Source organism: Adiantum capillus-veneris, chromosome 9 (assembly GCF_014529385.1).
Source record: "Adiantum capillus-veneris isolate H3 chromosome 9, ASM1452938v2, whole genome shotgun sequence".
NCBI classification, from domain to species: Eukaryota; Viridiplantae; Streptophyta; class Polypodiopsida; order Polypodiales; family Pteridaceae; genus Adiantum; species Adiantum capillus-veneris.
Window position 1 is genome coordinate 151154477 of NC_140939.1, and position 19955 is coordinate 151174431.

The 19955-nt window shown below is 44.5% G+C and overlaps 1 pseudogene; it reads left to right on the forward strand.

The window, feature by feature from the left end:
* The first annotated feature begins 12530 nt into the window (after positions 1–12530).
* Positions 12531–13504, forward strand: LOC147451380 (uncharacterized; annotated as a pseudogene).
* The last annotated feature ends 6451 nt before the right edge of the window (positions 13505–19955 follow it).

Here is a 19955-nt window from a genome sequence, read left to right on the forward strand (position 1 = left end):
CTCCAATAATGCGTGTATCCCAAAGGTACTTTTTTTTACACTAGGTTTTTTACCTTTGGTCATCGAGGTATTAGACCCTAATTTAGAACCTCACCATTCTACTTCCCTTGTACATACTTTTCATAATTAAACAGAAGCCTCCTCACTATTCTATTACAACGAACAAATGCAACATCATCTCTCACAATAGATATATTTTGACCAATGAAGACACTGCAACAAATTGAACCTCATCAACAAATCCAATGTCAAATAAAGATGATTAGCCCATCAACAACCAATCAAAAACCTTCCATAGCCTCCACGGACACTTTTCAACATTGCCCGAGGACGGGCACTAAAATCGGAAGGGGGGAATGTTAACTGAGTCAACGTCAGTTAACAGGAGTTGCTAAAGACCGAAGACGTTGGTGCACCCAAAGATTGTCGACCCAAGGAGAAGCGAGTGACACCTATGTGAAAGTTAGCAGGCTGATGACTCAATGCTTGAGCAACTACTAGATGCAGGGTACAGTAAGCATCATCAGGATGTGTATACAAGATGTGACATTATGCAGGTCAAGCATTGATTTTTCGAGCCCAACAACGACCATCATGGTTTTTTTTTCCGGCGGAGATGTCATTGGTCGATGGCCTTTGAAAGGATTCTTTTTGTTGGGGCTGGAGTATTGACTATTGTCATTCAAGAGCTTGTAGGGTTTCGATATGCAAAGCCCGACGCGATCGACACTTCGCTCGCGGGAACATTGTCCAAGCCATAAGTCAGAAAACGTATATTTCCTTAAAATAGCCATGCTAAAAAAAAAAACGAGCTGCTGTTCAGGAGTGGAAGAGTCGCCAGCTGCAGACGAGAGAGGTACTAGTGATGAGAAGGGTGAAGCGCCATCTCTATGGGAGTCCGAGAGCAGGGGGTGCTGATGTTCTCAGTCGAAAGGGCGCCACCTGGTGTCCATGCAAAAGCAAGAGAGAAGAGGAGCCGACCAGTTGATACATGAGGGCGTGGCAGCAGCTGCATGAGGCCGCCAGCGGTGGCAGGGGCTTCATAAGGCAGTAGACGGGCCGAGGGGGGCTCGAGCCGACAGGTGAGTGAAGCGAGGAGAGGCTGGGACCACTGACGAGCAGCTCAGGACATTACTTCAGAGGGCCAGGAACCTGTCAAGGACGTGATGCGGTGGGCCAAGGAACAAAGAGAATGACGGGAGCTGCAAGAGATCGGACGTTGTCAGCTATTGAAGAGGTCCAAGAGCTGATAGCATAAAGGGGAAACTATTGTGGAGGTCCGAGACTCTATGTAAGGTCACCGATTGGGTGCTTATAAGGGTTGGGGCTACAAGAGGAGAGCCACGCAACCTGTGGCAAGGAAGGAGTTGGTGCCAAGAGCAGGTTTGAGAGACCCTGAGAAAGGATATTGTAGCGCTGCAAAGAAAAGGAGGCAAGGTCCAAACTGCAATGAGGGGGGATATTGGGTTGTCCTTTAGATCTACACGTACCATACGGTGAGGAGGTGAAGCCGCCAGCGGTGGCAGGGGCTTCATAAGGCAGTAGACGGGCCGAGGGGGGCTCGAGCCGACAGGTGAGTGAAGCGAGGAGAGGCTGGGACCACTGACGAGCAGCTCAGGACATTACTTCAGAGGCCAGGAACCTGTCAAGGACGTGATGCGGTGGGCCAAGGAACAAAGAGAATGACGGGAGCTGCAAGAGATCGGACGTTGTCAGCTATTGAAGAGGTCCAAGAGCTGATAGCATAAAGGGGAAACTATTGTGGAGGTCCGAGACTCTATGTAAGGTCACCGATTGGGTGCTTATAAGGGTTGGGGCTACAAGAGGAGAGCCACGCAACCTGTGGCAAGGAAGGAGTTGGTGCCAAGAGCAGGTTTGAGAGACCCTGAGAAAGGATATTGTAGCGCTGCAAAGAAAAGGAGGCAAGGTCCAAACTGCAATGAGGGGGCATATTGGGTGTCCTTAGATCTACACGTACCATACGGTGAGGAGGTGATACCCCAAACAGGCAAATTGATTACTCTTTCCAATAGGAGTTTTTTTGCGTTGCTGAACTGGAGTTGGTAGGTTGTTATATGCAAAAGAAGTTGAGGGCTGCATGGGATAGAGTAAGCATATGCTCGCATGAGGAGGATCTAAGGATTGTTAGTGGCGAGGAAAGTGGATCTAGGTTCTGCCAGTTAGAAGGGGCCTTGCCCTGAGTAAGGAAGAAGCAAAAATCACACAAAGGAAGACAAATCGGGCATCAAAAAGGAGAAGAAGAAAGAGCAATAAATGGATGAAGGGTGCTATATCAAAGGAGCGAGAACATTTTGTTTCATGCCACTCTATCATTGTATATGCTTGAATTGAAGCGAGCATGATTTGCATTATCATATTCTCCTAGTTCTTAATATATATATAATTTCCCCTCTCGCTCTAGTGCTAATAAGGAGGTCGCATATTTGAGGTACTTGAATGCAATGTGACGACACTCTCTACTTACTTAAACGTGGTACATGCCACGGATTTCAAAGCATATTTGTGTGTTGTGCATGTTAGATATATAGGTAAGAATCTGTGTATCAGTCCAATTGTGGGGAGCATGTGTGTGGATATGGAGTACCCAGGTTATATATGAAATGCATCATGATGTACTTTACACTTGAGTGCATACACTCTGGGCTGGTTGGGTATGGGCCAGGGCAGTAGTCATTTGCAGATAGGGTGCCTAGGTGTGTGTTTACTAGGGAATAGGGGTGTTGTGAGATCAGTGGGCTATAGAGAGGCATTCACTGAGTGTGCTAGTGGTTTTTCGACTTCCCCTTTCCATCTTGTGGTGTCATAAAATCTAATATCTAACTAACCCAAATGATTTTCTCATATTAAATTGATCACTTAATGTGGGAGAATAAACGGGAACAAGTGTTAAGATATAGGTATGTTCTTATAGATCTATCTCAACACGGGGCCAATGGTAAAGGGGCCCAAAAGGGAGATGGTCTATCAAAGAGCAAGGCTAACCAATGGAGCATAAGACCTTAGGGTTAGCTTCATTGAAGACCTCCAATAAATGTGTGTAAAAGTCCTTTGACCTTAAGTAAGCTAGGGTTGAGCTTGAGGTGGGAACCCGGCCCAAGCTCGAGGTGCTTGTCATGCTTGAGGTGTTTTTCATGCTTGAGGTGCTTGATTAAGATGCTTGAGGTGCTTGATTGGCTCATGCTTGAGGTGCTTGACTTGCTGCATGATTAAAGTACTTGAGGTGCCTTGAGAAGCTTGCCTGAGATGCTTGTGGGAACACCCCCTAGTTCAAGTGCTTTGTCATGCTTGATGAGTAAGGTGCTTGATCACCTAAAGTCAAAATCATTCCTACAAGAGGGGGGGCGAGCCCTTTTCCTAGGAGCTAGAGAGAGAAAACACCCTCACTCACACACACAAGGGAAGCCCCAACTTGAAGAGGCAGCAAGGACACATGTCAGGCCCCTACCCATGTTACCTTCATGTGTTGCTTGAAGCCTATTGGCTAAGATTCAAAGGGGTCCAATGATAAATTACTTGAATTATCTAATTGATTTTTCATTTATGAAGTCCTCTCTCTCAAAGGGGAAAGGGGGACACTTGTCCCAAGGCTACCCATGTTGCTTGTAATGGCTCTTGCTTGTGATTGGCTAGGCCTGGAAGGGTCCAATGAGCTTCAGCATGAGCTACAAGGGGGGGTCGACCCAAGCAAGCTAGGGGGGAGCCTAGGGGGTATACTCACCCACACACACTCACAATCACTCTCATTGTGTGCTATGCAAAGTGCAAGAGCTCCCTCTCCAAGCAAGTAGAGGTTGAGAGCCTACACCAACACTCTTGGCTATGGAGTGCAAATCCAACCAAGAGCCATGCTTCAATGCTTAAGCTTGCCATCTCCTTCTTCTTCATTACTATGCTATTATGTGTGCTAGCAACAAGAGTATGATAAGTGAGGAACTAATTCTTTCTCCTACGAAATGTTTCTTCTTCCTCTTCCCTACCCTCATTCCCTGCTAGCTCTCTCCACCTTCGAAGGTGTTTGAGGTCTTGGGACTGAGGCTTGGGATAGTTAAAGCTTTCTTCAAGTTTATGTTATGTTTGTGGTGCATGAAGCCTTCCATCTTCATGGCATCACCTAGGTCACAAGGAACACAAAGACTGTATTGTAACAAGTCTCTCTTTATGGGAGAAATCATAATACAAATGCCTATTGGAGGGGGGACCGGCTCCACATAAATCCGGTCCTCAATTGTTGTCATGTTCTCTAAACTCTCTCTCTTGCAAAAGTATTGTCTATGCCAAGTTAACTAATTGCTATGATTATGTTGCTATCTTCAATTATGTCTACCGCTATGCTCACAAAATCATTTCTTGAAAGTACTCTCATTAAATTCCGCTATTCTCAAATTGAATAGGCAAATTCCATTACATTGGTATCAGAGCATTTGGTTTCTCTTTTCTTTCTTAAGAAGAGAGGTCCTTAAGTAGCCTATAAATGGTTGATGTTGTTAATTATAATAGAGTAAGTGGAACTGGGATCTAATACCGGTTTTGTTAAGCCCACTATGTGGGGGATGGTGCACACCTCGGGAGCTTTGGACTTAATAATGGAGTCTTTTTAGACTTGCCTACGGCTTTACCATTATTGAGCCATAAGAAGTCCGAAAGGAGCTAGCCCTTGGCAACTCTGCTATGCTAGACCTACTCCTCTACTCTCTATAATTAACCACTTTGAGCCGTGGGTGTAGATACTTAAGAGCCGATTTTCAAAGGCTAAGAGGAGTGGCAACTAAGGTTTTGAATTGCCAAAGCATACACTAAGTACATACATAAAATTTTGTTAACATGGCTGACAATAATCAAGAGAGTAGAATCAACATTGATAGCTTTGACTTTGCACATGAAGGTGCTAATGATGATGCTCCCATGTTTGTGAATTATCTTGTGACTAGGTTGCAACAAGCTATGGGCAAACCTACCTTGCAAGCCGAAGTTACTCAACAACTTCGTGCCTATGGAATTTCCCTTCCTCTCCAAGAGGAGAGAGAGCTTAGGAGGCCTCTTGAAGAGACCCCCAAAAGAAGACTCTCTCCCATTCGAGAGGAGGAATCTAAAGAGAAAGAAAGCAATGAAAGTCTAAGTTCTTCTGAAGATGTGGCTCCACGAAGAAGGCGGTCTAGACGATCGCCTACTCCTCCCAAGAGGAAAAGAGCAACCCATAGTCCTTCTCCTCATCACTCTCAAAGGCAAGAGAGGAAACAAAGGAAGAAAAGGGCTAGGAAGAGGTCACCCTCTTCTCCTTCTTCTTCACCTTCCTTCTCTTCCGATGAAAGTTATGGCTATTCTCCTAGAGAATACAAGAGGGGAGGACATCGCAAATCATTTCCTGCATGGCGAAGGTCACAAAAGCTAAAGAAGTTCAAGGAGGGAAGAAAGAGTATCTCTTTTCTCACCTACGATGGCACCTTTGGTGCTATCGACAAAGTGTTGGCCTTCATCTAGTAATTTGATGCGGCCTTTGGGGACGAGGGCTTCACAGAGTCCTCCAAGCTACGCCATGTAGCTATGCACTTCCAAAAATCAGCTCGTCAATGGTGGGCTAGCCTTCGTGGCAATGGAGAAGCCCCAAAGACATGGAAAACTCTACGAGTTTCCATCATGAAGCAATTTCTTCCAAGCGATACTAAAGATAAAGTTCTTACCGAATGGCGCGGCTTGAAGCTCCTCTCTCATGAGTCTATCAACAAATATGTAGATAAGTTTTGGGATTTACATCTCAAAGCTACTGTCTTTCAAAAGATAGACTTTGCCCAGCAAAGACAGCAATTCTGTGCGGGATTACCTGAAGAGATGGCCGAATATATCAATTCTCAACGGCCCGGTACTATTACCGAAGTAATCCACCACACCATGGTTGCTTCACGCATCAATTTCCGGGCTAGACGTAATGTCAAGCCCATGGAAAACAAGGGTAAAAATGATGCAAAGGGGAAATCCAATGCTCAAAATAATTCCCAAGGCACTTCCAACAACAACAACAACAATCGGTCCAAGGAGAAGGGAGTTTACAAAGGTAAAAACAAACTCTCTCCTGAAGAGCTTGAAGCTTTTCGCAAGGACCATAAGTGTTTCAAGTGTGGGGAGCAAGGACATGGCTATCGTTCTTGCCCCAAGAAGAATACTCGCAATGAGACTCCTAGGGCTTCCACCATTGAAGCTCCAAAAGAGGATGCTCATTGCAAAGGATCATCACTCTCCTATGCTTGGGGAAAGGTAAGAGAGCATGATGCCTTCATCTTGTTTGACCCTGGCTCTACTCTCAACTTCATATCAATAGAGTTGGCCACCAAGTTGGGCATTCAAGATTTTGAGATGGGAGATATAGTAACACTGATGCAGCTTTCAAGGGACAGCAAGCCTCCGTTACTCCCTTGATTGGGAAGTTGAGGCTTCATGTCCAAAGCTATGTCGACAAAGAAGACTTCTTCATCTCTCCCCTCCAACATCAAGATGTTATCCTAGGGGCACCATGGTTTGATCGCATGGCTGCCAACATGAAGTTCCCTGAAAGGAGAATTTACTTCACCTACAGGGGAAAGAACATGTATATAGATGCTAGTGAGCATGGTCGCACTATTCCACTTGTAAATCCTCTTTCTTTTGATAAATCAATGAAGAGCTCAGTTTCTGCGTACATGATTTATGTCAAAGAGTCTCTAAAAGCTAATAATGTTTCATCAAATGAAAATGATAGGAATCAAGAAGAGTTAGACTTGTCTACTTTTCTAAAAGGATTCCAAGATGTGTTCATCGATGATATCCCTATGGACCTACCTCCAAAACGAGGGGATGATGACCATCGTATTGAGCTCCTTCTAGGAAGCTCACCGCCTAACAAACCTCCTTATCGAGTCTCACAAGCTCAACAAGAGGAGATCATGAGGCAAGTACAAGAGCTGGTAGACAAAGGGATGGTGAGGCCTAGTTCCTCTCCCTTTTGTTCTCCAGTCCTTTTAGTGCAAAAGAAAGATGGTACATACCGTATGTGTCACTATCGAGCACTAAACCATATCACTATTAAAAACAGATTTCCCGTACCTCGGGTAGAAGATCTGTTTGATAAGCTACAAGGATCTACCTACTTCAGTAGGATTGACCTTAAGAGTGGCTATCATCAAATAAGGATAGTGGATGAGGATATCTTAAAGACCGCGTTTCGCACAACATTTGGTCTTTATGAATATCTAGTCATGCCTTTTGGCTTGACTAATGCACCAGCTACGTTCAATCGTTTGATGGAGAAAATTTTTAGACCATATCGAAAATTCAATGGAGTTTTCTTCGATGATATCATCATCTACTCCAAGTCTTTGGAGGAACATAAGCAACATCTCCAAGTGATTTTTCAAGCCTTGAGGGAGAACAAACTTTTTCTCAACCAAAAGAAAAGTGAATTCTTCCTTCAAGAGATTCAATACCTAGGCCATATTATCTCTCACGATGGTATTCGTATGGATCCATCAAAGTTAGAGGTAATAAAATCACGGCCTAACCCAAGGAATCTACATGAGCTAAGAAGCTTTATTGGTATGTGTGCATACTATAGACGCTTCATAGCAAAATTCTCTCAAGTAGCAGGACCACTACACGACTTAACCAAGAAGAACGTTAAGTTTGTATGGACTGCTAAGGAGCAAAATGCTTTTGAAAAAATCAAAGAGAAGCTTACTTCCCAACCAGTCCTCGTGCTTCCGGATCTCTCAAAGCCATTTGAGGTCCAATGTGATGCTTGTGGTGATTGCCTTGGAGCGGTTTTGCTTCAAGAAGGGCATGCCATAGCATATGAGAGCCGAAGGCTCAATGGTGATGAACGAGTCTTGGGCATTTATGAGAAAGAGCTTTTAGCTGTTCTACATGCCCTAGACACATGGAAGCACTACCTATTGGGGACTCCATTTATCCTACGAACCAACCACCAAAGTCTCAAGTATTTCATGACGCAAACCAAGCTTTCCGACAAACAAATGAGGTGGGCAAATTTTCTTTCGCAATTTAATTTCCATATTGCTCACATAGCTGGTAAGCACAATCAAGTTGCCGATGCACTTTCACGACGACCAAAAGTTAATGCGGTGTCTATAGCTACTCACAATGATCTATCCTCTATGATAGATGAGTATGCTACTGACCCTGACTTTAGAGACATAATGTCAGCCCTTGATTTGGGGAAGAAAGAGGAACCATTCACCTTGCAGGATGGTTATCTTCTCCACGGCAATAGGCTATGTGTTACCCATTCCCTTCGTGAAAAGGTTATGTATGAATCCCATGCTCCCCCATATGCAGGGCATAGAGGTATTCAACCTACTCTCCGAGGAGTAGAGACGTATTTGTATTGGCCTACCATGAAAGTGGACATACAAGAGTATGTTTCAAAATGTGTAGTATGCCAAAAGACCAAGTATGATAGAGGGAAGCAACCTGGATTACTCCAGCCATTGCCTATTCCAAATTCACCATGGGAGAGTATATCCATGGATTTCATCTTTGGATTACCCAGGTCTATCCATGGGAATACAGGAATATGGACAATAGTTGACAGGTTTAGCAAGCAAGCACATTTTATTCCTGTCAAAAAGACTATTAAGGCACATCAAATGGCAACTCTCTTCATATCTCAGATTTTCAAACACCATGGATTACCCACATCCATCGTGTCAGATAGAGATCCTAGAATGACCAGTAATTTCTGGAAAGGTCTCTTTGAAAATCTAGGAACAAGATTGAATTTCTCTTCGGCCTATCACCCACAAACGGATGGCCAAAGTGAGATAGCCAATCTTACGATACTCGATCTACTCAAGACTTATGTTACCGAAGTAGATCAACGCTCACAATGGGAAAAGTATTTACCGCTAGTAGAGTATGCCTACAATAATACTGTACATACTTCTACGGGCAAAGCACCTTTCGAGATCATAGAAGGAAGACCTAAAAGTCCCTTGCTACTGAAAGTACATGGGAAGATCTTCGCCGCCGATGAGTATAGCCGTGACCTACAAGAATCTTTTCAAAAGATTAGGGAGGCTATAGCCATCTCTCAACAAAGGCAAAAAGCTGCTGCTGATAAGCACAGAAGAGCCTTAATGTTCAAAGAAAATGATTGGGTCTTACTCAAGTTTCCTAAGGCTCGATTAAGGCAAACGACGGGCAAAAATCCTACGGGCCATCAAAAGTATTATGCTAAACTAGCAAAAAGATACTATGGTCCTTTCCAAATCTTGAAGCCTATCAATGAGACGGCTTATCAACTCAAGTTGCCCAACCATTGGCTTATACACAATGCCTTTCATGTAAGCTTACTTAAGCCCTACAAAGGAGAGCCACCAATTGAACCAATTATTGAAGACCCTCCGAAGTTGAAGACCAAGAAGAGGTGCTACAACCCGAAGCTATCCTTCGGCATGAAGACAAAGTACTACGACATGGTAAGATTATCCGACGGTATCTTATTAAGTTCAAAAATTATCCTTTTGAAGATGCTAAATGGATGCAAGGACTACAACTTAAGGATAGTATGAACCTTGTCAATGCTTACAATGCTACATTAGAGTAAGCAAATGTACAAATTTCTTTTAAATAACTCATGTTTTTGTCTTATATGACTAGTCCTCTTTTTAATTGTGCACAAATTTAACTAGTATGCATGCTTAGAATCATGTTTGTGATGACGACGTCTCTCAAACACCAAGTAGAATGTGTCACTCTACTATGGGAGAATGAAATGGACTAAAAGAGCAGACATGCTTGTGGTAGCTATGTCTCCCAAGCACCAAATGGATTAGTCATCCATCTTGGAAAGATGTCGTAGGGTAAAAAGGGATCCTTTACCCGCTAAGTACGATTGACTAATGACTAAGACTTTATCTATTCTACCTCATAGTCGAGGACGACTATGATTTCAAGAGAGAGGTAATGTCATAAAATCTAATATCTAACTAACCCAAATGATTTTCTCATATTAAATTGATCACTTAATGTGGGAGAATAAACGGGAACAAGTGTTAAGATATAGGTATGTGCTTATAGATCTATCTCAACACGGGGCCAATGGTAAAGGGGCCCAAAAGGGAGATGGTCTATCAAAGAGCAAGGCTAACCAATGGAGCATAAGACCTTAGGGTTAGCTTCATTGAAGACCTCCAATAAATGTGTGTAAAAGTCCTTTGACCTTAAGTAAGCTAGGGCTGAGCTTGAGGTGGGAACCCGGCCCAAGCTCGAGGTGCTTGTCATGCTTGAGGTGCTTGTCATGCTTGAGGTGTTTTTCATGCTTGAGGTGCTTGATTAAGATGCTTGAGGTGCTTGACTGGCTCCATGCTTGAGGTGCTTGACTTGATGCATGATTAAAGTACTTGAGGTGCCTTGAGAAGCTTGCCTGAGATGCTTGTGGGAACACCCCCTAGTTCAAGTGCTTTGTCATGCTTGATGAGTAAGGTGCTTGATCACCTAAAGTCAAAATCATTCCTACAAGAGGGGGGGCGAGCCCTTTTCCTAGGAGCTAGAGAGAGAACACCCACTCACACACACAAGGGAAGCCCCAACTTGAAGAGGCAGCAAGGACACATGTCAGGCCCCTACCCATGTTACCTTCATGTGTTGCTTGAAGCCTATTGGCTAAGATTCAAAGGGGTCCAATGATAAATTACTTGAATTATCTAATTGATTTTTCATTTATGAAGTCCTCTCTCTCAAAGGGGAAAGGGGGACACTTGTCCCAAGGCTACCCATGTTGCTTGTAATGGCTCTTGCTTGTGATTGGCTAGGCCTGGAAGGGTCCAATGAGCTTCAGGCATGAGCTACAAGGGGGGGTCGACCCAAGCAAGCTAGGGGGGTGCCTAGGGGGTATACTCACCCACACACACTCACAATCACTCTCATTGTGTGCTATGCAAAGTGCAAGAGCTCCCTCTCCAAGCAAGTAGAGGTTGAGAGCCTACACCAACACTCTTGGCTATGGAGTGCAAATCCAACCAAGAGCCATGCTTCAATGCTTAAGCTTGCCATCTCCTTCTTCTTCATTACTATGCTATTATGTGTGCTAGCAACAAGAGTATGATAAGTGAGGAACTAATTCTTTCTCCTACGAAATGTTTCTTCTTCCTCTTCGCTACCCTCATTCCCTGCTAGCTCTCTCCACCTTCGAAGGTGTTTGAGGTCTTGGGACTGAGGCTTGGGATAGTTAAAGCTTTCTTCAAGTTTATGTTATGTTTGTGGTGCATGAAGCCTTCCATCTTCATGGCATCACCTAGGTCACAAGGAACACAAAGACTGTATTGTAACAAGTCTCTCTTTATGGGAGAAATCATAATACAAATGCCTATTGGAGGGGGGACCGGCTCCACATAAATCCGGTCCTCAATTGTTGTCATGTTCTCTAAACTCTCTCTCTTGCAAAAGTATTGTCTATGCCAAGTTAACTAATTGCTATGATTATGTTGCTATCTTCAATTATGTCTACCGCTATGCTCACAAAATCATTTCTTGAAAGTACTCTCATTAAATTCCGCTATTCTCAAATTGAATAGGCAAATTCCATTACATGTGGTGCCTCCACTAAGGATCCACTGATTGCTTCCTAACAAGGTGTTTGTGAGTCAAAATGAAGCAGGAGTTTGGTCCAATGTTCAAAGGAGATGTAGATGTTGACGAGTGGATTGTCGATTTTGAGCTATTTGTGCTGGCGGTATTGCGGATGCCAGGGGACAAAGCAAAACTCCAGACTCTACGTTTGGTGCTGCAAGGTAAAGCAAAAGTTTGGTTCGATGGCTTAGAAGATGCACACAAGCAGACTTGGATCGGATTTCGCAAGCAATTCTTACAAAGGTATCGAAAGGTGGTGGGTTGGCCTCGGAAGCAGATGCAAAGATCAAAGGCTTGCAGCAGGACGTAAGTGCAAATTTTGATGCTTTTGTTGATAATTTGAAGCTTATTGGGGGGATTTTGTGGCTGCTACTCGAGCAACCAATGCAGGATACTTTAAGCTAGAAAGGTTTCTATCATGCTTGCATCCTTCTGTTCGTGAGAGAGTGGAGTATGAAGATCCAAGGACCTTTGATGAAGCTATCCAAGTTGCCACGGCAAAGAGTCGAAAGATGAAGAAGAATATGGAGGTAGCATTGGTACAGTCTATACTCGCGACAGCCAGTGGACCTAGGTCCAAACAGATTGATGAGCATGAAGAGGTAAAAGCTCCTTTTTTTATTAATGTGAATGTGATCAAAGTACGTGAAGCTGATGCTAGGGTAGAAGAGGTAGAACAAATGCCAACTAGGTCTCAAAGGATACAGAGGGGCATACTCAGAGTGCCACCTAGTTTGCTTCCTCAAGAGGACTAGATGATAGAAGATCTTAAACAAGAGGTATCAGTTCTAGAGCCAGCAACGAGGCTGATAGCAAAGGTGCCAGAACCGGCAAGATCAGAAGATGAGTTCGGCAGTTCTCATAGCTCCAGCAGCAGTTTGGACATTGATAGCATGTGGGAGACAGAATCCATCTCTTCAAGGTATGAAAGTTATGATATTTTTTGTGTAGATGAAGAGGAGCAAGATGTATACGAGTTGCCTGCCAGTCATTTAAAGGTAAAAGAGGAACATAGTGCAAGTGTGGAGATGCCTTGTGTGAACAGGCCAGTTGAACAGTCCTATCTTGTGTCTGGTGGTGGTGAGTGCTTGCTAGAAGAAATTTGGTTTGATTGTGCATCCAGTTTGATTAAAGAGCAGGTTTCTGAGGGTGACTTGCAGAAACTGTGGTAGATCAAGGTAATTTATCTATGTAGGGGGTGGGGCAACCTTGCCTTGATGGGCATGTCGAGGTGTACTTTGAAGTTTCAAAGTTTGTGTGTAGCCGTGGAGAGCTAGCTCAGGCAGATGACTCTATGGAAACTGATACATGTGCAACCTATAAGAGAGAGGTTCCATGAAAAGAGGAAGGTGCCACCAACCTTGCAGGTGATGAGGTGTTTGAAGAACACGATAAAGATTTAGCAGGTCATGCTCTTGGGTACGAAAAAGTGGTCTTGGAGCCGTTTACAGAGGGTTTGGATACAGGTTTGCAAAGGGAACATGTCTGCTTGGCTATGCATCAAGTGGAAGAAAATGGCAAGGCATTGAAGCTATGTGTTCTGTTGTTGATAGCTATGTTGTTCCAGGTTGCTTTGCAGGGTGTACTATGCAAGTTTCAATGCTCATGTGAAAAAGATGATGATATGGAGGGTTCTATAGCAGATGGCATGATAGCGGTTTATGGTACAGGTGCTTCAAGTGATCAGAAGTATGGTTATGGTTGGCAGAGAGGTTTATGGATGCAGGGTGACAAAGCTCCGTGCTATAAAGAGCTGGAAGGGTGGCCTATCTACTGGACTACAAGTGCAAAGGAAGGCTTGAAGATGCGTGGTCTCATTATGTCGCTGTTTTGTATCATTCTCTATATGCAATACTATTTTACCTAAATAATGCTATGGTTGAGCATAAATGCTCAACGAGGGGGTGGGCAATGATGGTACACCCAAAGATTGTCGACCCAAGGAGAAGCGAGCGACACCTGTGTGAAAGCTAGCAGGCTGTTGACTCAATGCTTGAGCAGCTACTAGATGTAGGGTACAATAAGCACCATCAGGATGTGTATGCAAGATGTGACATTATGCAGGTCAAGCATTGATTTTTGGAGCCCAACAAGTCGGAAGCAGGATCCCCGAGCAAGTGAATATAAGCTCAATGTGGAAGGCGTTCGTGATGACCATCATAGGTTTTTTTCCGGCGGAGATGTCATTGGTCGATGGCCTTTGAAAGGATTCTTTTTGTTGGGGCTAGAGTATTGACTATTGTCATTCCAGAGCTTGCATGGTTTTGATATGCAAAGCCTGATGCGATCAACACTTTGCTCGCGGGAACATTGTCCAGGCCATAAGTCAAAAAAAGTATATTTCCTTAAAATAGCCATGCTAAAAAAAAAACGAGCTGCTGTTCAGGAGTGGTGGAGCGCCATCTGTATGAGAGTCCGAGAGCAGGGGGTGCTGCAGTTCTCAGTGGAAAGGGCGCCACTGGTGGCCATGCAAAAGCAAGAGAGAAGAGGAGCCCGGCCAGTTGAATACAGGAGGGCGCGGCAGTTTCATGAGGCCGCCAGAGGTGGGGGAGTCTGCATAAGGCAGTAGACGGGCCGAGGGAGGCTCGAGCCGGCAGGTGAGTGAAGCCAGGAGAGGTTGGGACCGCTGACGAGCAGCTCAGGACGCTACTGCAGAGGGCCGGGAACCTGTCAAGGACGTGGTGCCGTGGGCGAAGGAACAAAGAGGATGACGGGAGCTGCAAGAGATCGAAGGTTGTCAGCTATTGAAGAGGGTCCAAGAGCTGACAACATAAAGGTGAAACTATTGTGGAGGTCCGGGATTCTGTGTAAGGTCGCCGATTGGGTGCTTATAAGGGTTGGGGCTACCAGAGGAGAGCCACGCAACCTGTGGTGGCAAGGAAGGATTTGGTGCCAAGAGAAGGTTTGAGAGACCCTGAGAAAGGATATCGTAGCGCTGCAAAGAAAAGGAGGCAAGGTCCGAACTGCAATGATGGGGGCATATTGGGTTGTGCTTGAGATCTGTGCTTGAGATCTACACGTACCATACGGTGAGGAGGTGATGCCCCAAACATGCAAATTGAATACTCTTTCCAATTGGAGTTTTTTTGCATTGCTGTCTGGGAGTTGGCAGGTTGTTATCTGCAAAATAAGTTGAGGGCTGCATGGGATAGAGTAGGCATTGAATATTATGCTCGCATGAGGAGGATCTAAGGATTGTAAGTGGCGAGGAAAGCGGAGCTAGGTTCTGCCAGTTAGAAGGGGCATTGCCTTGAGTAAGGAAGAAGCAAAAATCACACAAAGGAAGACAGATCGGGAATCAAAAAGGAGAAGAAGAAAGAGCAATAAATGAGGAGCGAGAACATTTTGTTTCATGCCACTCTATCATTGTATATGCTTGAATTGAAGCGAGCATGATTTGCATTATCATATTCTCCTAGTTCTTAATATATATATAATTTCCCCTCTCGCTCTACTGCTAATAAGGCCGGGGGCTCTGCTTTTGGGCATCCCTTGTAACCTTTAAATAAGTGGTGAGGGTCTCACTTCTCAGAGCATCTGGACGCAGAGTTTGAGAGTGAAACCCTAGCGAGTCTCTTGTACTTTGATTTGATTAATAAAAAAAAGAAATACCGAAAGGGGCGCCAGTCTTTGGGGCCAATATCTCTAGGCACGGAACTCCGCCGGGCCAATGTACATCTATTGTGATCTGTGACTTGTTTTGAAGTGGTTATTTGGTGCTGTCGCGGTTGATTCTTGACTTGGAGTGTCCAAGTCTGTTACACAAACACCAAATCATTGGCCCTCAAAACCCGAAGGCGATTCCTCTTCTTAGAGGCAATGTGGCTGTACACACTCTTTAGTTGCTCCAAGCAACTAGTGGTACATGCTTGCCTAAGGACACGAACAACCAAGCACTGCAAATGTAGGCCATCTCCGTCGCATATCTGAGGTACTTTAATGCAATGTGATGGCACTGTCTACTTAAAATGTGGTACATGACGTGGATTTCAAAGCATATTTGTGTGTTGTGCATGTTAGAGATTTAGGTAAGGATCTGTGTATCAGTTCATTTGTGGGGAGCATGTATGTGGATATGGAGTACCACGGTTATATATGAAATGCATCATGATTTACTTTACACTTGAGTGCATACAGTCTGGGTTGGTTGGGTATGGGCCATGACAGTAGTGATTTGCAGATCGGGCTCGTAGGTGTGTGTTTACTCGGGGATAGGGGTGTTGTGAGATCACTGGGCTATAGAGAGGCATTCACTGAGTGTGCTGGTGGTTTTTCGACTTCCCCCTTTCCAACATACGAATTCACATGGAAGATCAAAGTGAAGAATCAGTGACGATTGGAGTTACACATTTTCCACGTTTTTCCAAAATGGTCACGTATTGTGAATTCCTGATTTATTTTAAGCCATTGTAATATTTTAATGTGTTAGGGGATCAATGGAAGTTCCAAGCTGTAAAGAATAGGTCAGTTACTATGCTTAGGTTACAGATTTAGTAAGTGGTGGAGCCGTAAAGGCCTTGGGTGCCCGGATATTGCATATTTTTACCCTAGGTATATAAGGGAGTGTAAAATAAATTAAGGTTCTCAAGCTCATTTGTTGAGAGCACTCTTTGGTGAGATCTCTTGAGGTGTGTGGCTATGGAGTCCTTGAGCTTCTCCTTGCTCATGAGACTTGATTAACACTAATCAATGATTCATTCTCTTTCACTACACCTCTCTCATGCTTCTTTTGGTTGCCTATGATGCTTAGATTAGCTAGATCTTCACTAATTAGTGGTTAATCCCTCTTTAATCTTGTGTAATTGCCCTCTTTTTTTTGTGTGCATGTAGGTTTGATTGGAGTGTGGTGCTCAATAGATCTATTTGTGTGCGCTTGCGATTAGTATGTTGTATGATATGATTAGTGTTGTGTGTGTGCTTGCGATTAGTATGTTGTATGATATTATTAGTGTTGTGTGTGTCTTGCAATCATAGTGTGTGTGATTGGGTTGACTAGAGGTGAGGAGAAGTGGATGTGGAGATTTCCCTTCACTGTGCTTAGCTCCTCCGTAGGCCAAGAAGCTCATTGTTAACCCTCACGGCTCACGGACACCCCATCACCTACGACGGACATGTATTATGTATTTGGTAGAGTCAGGTACCGGGCTTGTCGGACCAATAGGAAAAGGGTAAGAGTGATCGCTGATGAGAGGCGCACTCTAACTGGGACATTCAAGGGATTAGTGGGCCACACTAAAATTTTGATCGGGATCGGGATCATTTCCCCAAGCCCAAGCCCAAGCCCAAGCCCAAGCCCAAGCCTCGGCCTCAGTCCTCAGTCTTATGATATATACTAGACTCACTCTTATATATATACCCTACTCCCTCAAGAGGGAATGAGAGCATGTGGGGCAAGTCCTCCACCCTCCTCCCTTCTCTTCCCACTTGCACCCTTAGACTTTTTAATTTGGGCTTAGTTCCCTACTAGAAATTGACGGTTTTAGGGATTCCGAGGGCATAAAGTGACCAAACGGAGGGCTGTAAAGCACGACACGTCCCTCTGATCGAGACGCTCGTTTTGAGCTATCATACGTTCTATTCTATAGCTGGGTCAAAAAAAAGGACCAAAAAATAAATAAATAAATAAATAAGAAAAGACTTGGGTTGCAAAACACCCAAAATTACTAGGTGAGCAGCCTTTACGGGCCCTCACTGACACTTCTAGGGGATCCAAGTCATATGAACCTACGATCTAGACGAGTGTTAGAGCACGAGCATATTGGTAGTGACTCCATTTACGCGGGCACCCATTATTCCTTCACCCTAGGTTCTCGACCTTCGACCGAGACTCAAGGTAGCGCGACCCAAGATCCTCATATCGCGTCTAGTGATTCTTCCTCTGAATACGAAGTCATGGAGGGGTATCCTACACCAAACCCTGATAGTTCAAGTCAAGACATGCATGCCATGGGCCCACGGCCCGGGTCCAGCATGTTTAGCCGCTTAAAAGAGACCCTTAGTAGAGCTACTCGCTCCGAACATGCACTTAATGAAATAAATGAAGGGAGTGGGGAAGTAAATTCGTCATTCATGCCTAAAATGGACCCTATGCTTCTTGAGAGTGTGCATGTGAATGTTCCATCCACTGCACCTCCTGATCCTTTAGGACTATCTCTCTCTCTGAGGTTTTACTACCCGATGGTAGGAGTCTTACCGAAGTACAAGAGATTGAACGCTATATGCAAGCAACAAGGGAGAGGGAAATTGAGAACCTACGAAATCTAGAACAAAGTCGAGCCCTGAAAGCAAAGGCTCCTATGACAACAATCATGCCAGCCGAGCAACCAAGTGCTCCCAAGGTAGCAGTCACGGAGGGGCAAGCTATGGGGAGCAATAATGCTTCCACTTCAAGGGAAACCTCCAGCACGCCAGGCCTAGATGGGATATTCCTAAACAAAAATTGGGAGTATGACCTACAAGCAGAAGCTTTAACTGATCGATACACAGGACACACCTATTCATGTGGGTTGGTTAGATGTTCTACAATCCACATCGGGTGCTACTAGCATAGATGAGCAACAACAGAAAGTCTGTGATGTCCTCCATAGGATTGTCGAGTTAGAAAGACAGAACACAGGGATCAACATGCCTTCAACATGCCTAATGAGATTCTTGGATACGAGAAAGGCCAACCAACCAACCCTGTCATAAATGGAGACTCCCTCAGTGAGCCCCATTGATCCTCCATATGTTGTTTCGCCAGGAGCCTCAGTACAATCAGAGCCCACAAGTGACAGCTTTACCTTCCCAGATCTAGCTCATCTTTCTCTTAATGACACTACGGCTACCATGCATATCCCAATGGTGAGCATGACAAGAAGTACACCATGGAGTTCATTTGTTAACACGGCGCCGATGCCTAGTAGCACAGTGCCCCCAACTATACCTACATGTATGTATCAATCATGTACACCTGTCGTACCTCAGCCTCATGTAGCTCCTCCTACACCTCCGATTATTCCAAGAGCTTACAATCCACAATGGAATTATCCAAGCTCTTATACAAGTGGAGCCATGCCATTTAATAATAACATGCCATATCAGGCACCCCCTATGCCTAGGGCCACGCTTGTAAACTTTGGACCAACTTTGGACCACCGTCTGGTACACCACCATACAAAATTTGGGACCCAAGAGCCGCGCGTATGTGAAGGCCAAGGCCAACTCCCATTTCACATGTGGTTCTAGGAGCACATACACCCATTATACCTGCTCAAATAGGAGATTTGGCAGCATTTGCTCAAACAATCGGTCGCTCTATTGCGAAAAACATGGGTAGTGCACCTGATAGAGAGCGTAGGAGCAAGGCAGTTCAAGTAGCTAAGCTCACACAGAAATTCAGTGGAGACGGAGATGCTAGAAAGCATATGGAAGTCTTTGAACATGTGTGTGATTCCTTGGAAGAGAACAATGAGCTACATAAGTGTAAGGCTTTGAGTTTGACCCTAAGCGGAAAGGCTGGAGATTGGTATAGAACCTTAAGAGTAGAAGAGAAAACGATCTACTCTACTCTTAGGAGACTGTTCTTAAAAGAATACATACGAGAGGGAGTACTTTGGGGTGTAGCCTCTCAGCTCCAGAAAGCCCAACGAGAAGAAGGTGAATCCGTGAGAGACTTCATTAGTCGCCTAAAGAATTTAAATTCTCGATGCAATCCAAACGAGCGATTCAACAACAACCAATTTCTCGATAGATTCATTAGGGGACTACGACATGAAAGTATCTATAATGGCCTAGTCATTAGAGGTATCACTACTTGGGAAGCAAGACATAGACTCTAGTATCACCTATGGAGTCGACATGCTTGAGGAGTGTCCCATGTACTATATGGAAGACCATTGGGGACAAATCAAACCGGTATATCAAGCTACTGCGCTAGCAGCAAGAGGCCAAAACATTAATAGTTTTGCCAGGAGACCACCTCTTCAGTGCTACGAATGTGGTGGACCACAGCGAGTAGCTGAGTGCCCCATTAGAATACAAAAGAATGCCGCACTAATGCAAACAAGTCAAGGGAGTGCATTGGCAATGCCAATACTCATTTGTAATCGTTGTGGCATAGATCATTTGATCGCACAGTGTCCTAACAATCCAAACGCACCGAAAATCACACCATTGAACATAATAGAGATCGTTGATGGGACACCACCAACTATAAACATAGCACCAATGAATGCACTCACACGGTCGATGCTCCAAAAGCAAAATTACATCCTCGAAGAGAGAGATGCTGCATCCATTGGCCGAGCGAGAAAGAAGAAAACACAAAGAAAGAAATC